This window comes from Gossypium arboreum, chromosome 11 (assembly GCF_025698485.1).
Source record: "Gossypium arboreum isolate Shixiya-1 chromosome 11, ASM2569848v2, whole genome shotgun sequence".
NCBI lineage: Eukaryota > Viridiplantae > Streptophyta > Magnoliopsida > Malvales > Malvaceae > Gossypium > Gossypium arboreum.
Window position 1 is genome coordinate 61527330 of NC_069080.1, and position 4708 is coordinate 61532037.

The 4708-nt window shown below is 33.7% G+C and overlaps 1 long non-coding RNA gene across 1 annotated transcript; it reads right to left on the reverse strand.

The window, feature by feature from the left end:
- Positions 1-2939: 2939 nt before the first annotated feature.
- On the reverse strand, positions 2940-4491 carry LOC128283671 (uncharacterized). Its single transcript, XR_008274070.1, has 3 exons — positions 4413-4491; positions 3852-3933; positions 2940-3197 (listed from the first exon to the last, which is right to left on the reverse strand). It is a non-coding gene; the product is annotated as an uncharacterized LOC128283671 (long non-coding RNA).
- Positions 4492-4708: the final 217 nt, after the last annotated feature.

Sequence of the window (4708 nt, forward strand, 5' to 3'; positions counted from 1 at the left end):
ACATTAATCTTAGTGAGTTTTTAGGAAATCTCGATGGAGTACCCATTTACCGTCAATTCATACAATGACCATTTCAGATATACACTCCCGCGAACCTCACATCTTATGGCGGGATTACCAGTCCAGGCTAAATACCCCATTTTATAAACTCATAAGGTGATGTCGGGATTACCAGTCCAAGCTAAATATAACAACAAACACCTTTATTGAGCTCGGATTTGAATTACCAGTACAGGCTAAATTTAGATCCTAATCGGATTACCCATCCGGGCTAAATCCATAATGCACACATATTCTTCGACAGGCTCAACAATCCAAAGGAACACCCGTCCAAGCTAGATTCTTTTATAAATGAGATCAACGGATTACCCGTCCGAGCTAAATCCTTACTGCAACACATGCAAGAACTTATTACACATGTCAATCATGGTTTATCCATCGAATTCCCTTTTAACCTCAACTGGGACATTTATCACAATTTATACTTAAACATGCATTTCATAAATTTTCATGTTATTAATAAATGCAATCATCATGCATTCATAAATCATACAATTAGGAACATTGAGTGTTTACTTTAAGTTATCCAAACTTACCTGGTATTTGTTTCAGTGTCCTGTTTAAGTTATTCTGAAACCTTTTGTTTTCCCCGATCGACCTCTGGAATTTGTTCCTCGGGGTCTATAAAAATAAAAATAGATCATTAACACTCCATATTATACATTTCAAGTCTAAATTCCACCTTCGGTCCAAATGACCATTTTGCCCCTAACCTTTCACATTTTTACGATTTAGTCCCTAGGCTCGTACAATGAAGCGCATGCAATTTCTACCTTACTCAAGCTTAGCCGAACACTTTTCCCTCTTATAGTAGCCCACACTTTCCATTATTTTCACATTTCTACCACATATTTTACAACTTTTGCAAAAAGGTCCCATTAGGGGTTTTTCATGAAAATTACCTAGGAAAAATTGTTTAACAGACTTCAAACTTTCATATTCCTCCATAAAACATCATAATACAAGTAACTCATGCAATAGAGAGAGCAAGCTATCGGGATTTCAAAATTACAAAGAACATTAAAAACGGGGCTCGGGAGCACTTACTATTGAGCTTGGAAAGCTTAAAAACCCTAGCTATGGAAACCCTAGAAATTTCGGCAGCATGGAGAAGAAGAATGGCTGATTTTTGGTTCATTTTTCCCATTTTATTTCATTTAAATGCCAAATGACCAAAATGCCCTTAAGCCCTTTCTTTGAAATTTCATCTATGCAAGCCCATTTTTGTCCAAAAATTTAGAAATTGGGAAAATTACTATCCAAGACCTTCTAATTTATAATTTAAAGCAATTTCATACAAATTGCTTCTAGAAGTCAAGTTTTGCAATTTATTCAATTCAATCCTTATTTCCTAATTGGACACCTTACTCAAGGAATTTTTTCATGTAACTTTAACAGATGCATATTATCATATTCTAGACCTCATAGTAATCATAAATTAAGTATTTTGATGTCAAATTTGTGGTCCCGAAACCACTATTCCGACTAGGCCCTATTTCGGGATGTTACAATTCTCCTCCCTTAGGGACTTTCGTCCTCGAAAGTCTTACCAGTAAACAGATTTGGGTATTGGCTTCTCATGGTTTCTTCCGGTTCCCATGTAGCCTCTTCTACACCATGTCGATGCCATAAAACCTTTACTAGAGCCAGATTTTTTTTCCTTAACTGTTTAATCTCTCGAGCCAATATATTAATCGGTTCTTCTCCATAAGTCATGTCTAGTTGAATTTCAATTTCGATCGGGGAAATCACTTGAGAGGGGTCTAATCGACATCGCCTCAACATGGATACATGGAACACATCGTGAATCTGATCTAGTTTGGGTGGCAATGCAAAACGATATGCTAACGGTCCAACTCTTTCGATGATCTCGTACGATTCGATAAATCGCTAACTCAGTTTTCCTTTCTGACCAAATCTCAATACCTTTTTCCATGGAGATACTTTCAAGAATACTCTATCTCCATCTTAGAGCTCAATTTCCCTTCTTTTCTGATCAGCATATGACTTTTGCCTATCTGATGCCGCTTTTAGACAACCTCGTATCACTTTAGCTTTCTCTTCGGTTTCTTTGATCAGATCAACTCCATAAATATGATTTTCCTTGAGTTTTGTCCAGTACAATGGAGTTCGGCACTTCTGCCATATAAGGCTTCATAAGGTGCCATCTTCAAACTTGTTTGAAAACTGTTATTGTAGGCAAATTCTACCAACGACAAATATTTTTCCCAGCTACCCTGAAATTCAAGGATGCAACAATGCAACATGTCCTCGAGAATCTGAATCATCCGCTTAGACTGACTATCGGTGTAACGCCCCCTTTACCCGAGACCGTCGCCGGAGTCGAGCACGAGGCATTACTAAACTTATTTGAGCACTTAAACAAATTCAAAGAATTTATATCACACTTTCCAGACAAGCTGTCTAACTGTGTCATAGTTACTAAATAATTCATATCTCGAGTTATAAAACTTGAAATCCAAATCCGTAAATTTTATATGAATTTATACTCATATATCTACTTACCAATTTTTTTCTAGAATTTTTGGTCAAGCCAATTAGTACAGTTTATTATTTAAAATCTCCCCTGTTTCAGGGTTTGACTACTCTGACCTTTGTGTATTACGAATCAGATATCTCTCTGTACAGAGCTTCAATGACTATGCCGTTTGTCTCTAATAAAACTAGACTCAATAAGGAATCTGTACATATAAAGTATGACTTCTAATTATCTTTGTAAAATTTATGGTGAATTTCCAAAGTCAGAACAGGGGATCCAGAAATTGCTCTGGCCCTGTTTCACAAAAATTTAAACATCTCATAAAATATAGCTCATATACCTGTTTTGCTTCTTCCTTATGAAAATAGACTCATCGAGATTTGATTCCATAATTTATTCATTATTTAATTCCATTTCTACTATTTTTAGTGATTTTTCAAAGTCAAACTACTGCTACTTACCGAAAACTATTTTAGTACAAATATTGTTAACTAGTTTATAACATCTTTACTTCAATTCATTCAAACTCTATACATGCCATATAAATCTTCAAACATAAAACAAAAGCTACCGGAATTGATCCGGATAGTGTGCTTTGTTGTGTTGATCCGATCTACCCACTTCACTTCAAGTCAATCTACATAAAAATATTAAACACACACAAGTAAGCTTATTGAAGCTTAGTAAGTTCATAGGTTAAAAGTAATGCTTACCAAACATAATATTTCCAAACAATACCAAAACATTTACTAAAGTTTCTGCGATTCACAACCATTGTTATAATAATTCACATAGTTGAGCTCGACAAGAATAACTACTCAATCTATTTCATTTGGATCACTTCTCTTTTATTTCTTATAATCAAATTAGGAAACGACTTACGAAATTGAGTACGTCGTTGCTCAATGCCACGATTCACAACTCGGTATGGTTTTCCTCATTGAAATACCATACCTACATTTTTCAACTCGGTATGGGAAATGCCATACCTACATTTCTTAACTCAGTATGGATTTGATAATACCATACCTACATTTCACAACTCAGTATGGATAATACCATACCTACATTTCACACTTTGCCATGGAACAACCATGGTCTTATCCAATCAATTCATCACACGTCCACGATACTGAACGTACTCAATCCTGCGTTTTCCTAATTTGCATTTCCACATTTATTCTTTCATTAACAAAATCTACACAATCCCACAACAAATTCGTATATAATAACACATTATAAACTTCAATCATTCACAAATAAACATCTAAATTCAACCATATGAACTTACCCGGCTAATTTGTAGAAGATATTGAAATTTTGGGACTATTCCGCAACTTTTTCTTTTCCTCGTTCTTCTTTGGATTCTTGATCTATAATATAAAATATTTCTACTCATTAGCATTTATTTGATTTCTATTTCACTTCACAATTTATGCTGTTCAAATTTCAAAATTGCACTTTTACCCCAAAATTTATAGTTTTCACAATTTAGTCCCTACTCAATTCACCCATCAATTGAACTAATTTTTCTCAATTAACACTTTATTTTATCATTATAAACTATTTCAAAACCTTTTATATTTTGAATTTCAACAACAACCTTCAATTCACAACTTTTTCACAATTAGGTCCTAAATATCATTTCCTATCAAAATCACTTAATAAAACCACCTTAATATGAAATTAGAACTTAAATTTCATAATAATTCATCATAAAATTCCTTATCCATCCAGGGTAACTTCCAATTTCACCCATAAAATCAAAAACTAATGAATTCTACAAGTGGACCTAATTGTAAAAGTCATAAAAACATAAAAATTATCAAGAAAAAGCAAGAATTAGACTCACATGATGTAAAAATATGAAAAACCAGCTTTCTCCAGACTTTCTATGGCGTTTTGGCTGAGAAATTATGAAGAAAATGTCTAGATTTTTCAATTACATCATTATTTAACTATTAACTTTTATCTATTTCCAATTTTGCCCCTTGTTCACATTGTTTTCTTGCTTATTTCATACCCAAACCGTCCAGCCATTAACCTTTGGGTCTAATTGCTCTTTAAATCCATCTTTTTAAATACTTAAGCTATTTACTCACAATGTAACAAATTTTGTGCTATTTTCAATTTAATCCTTTTCAATTA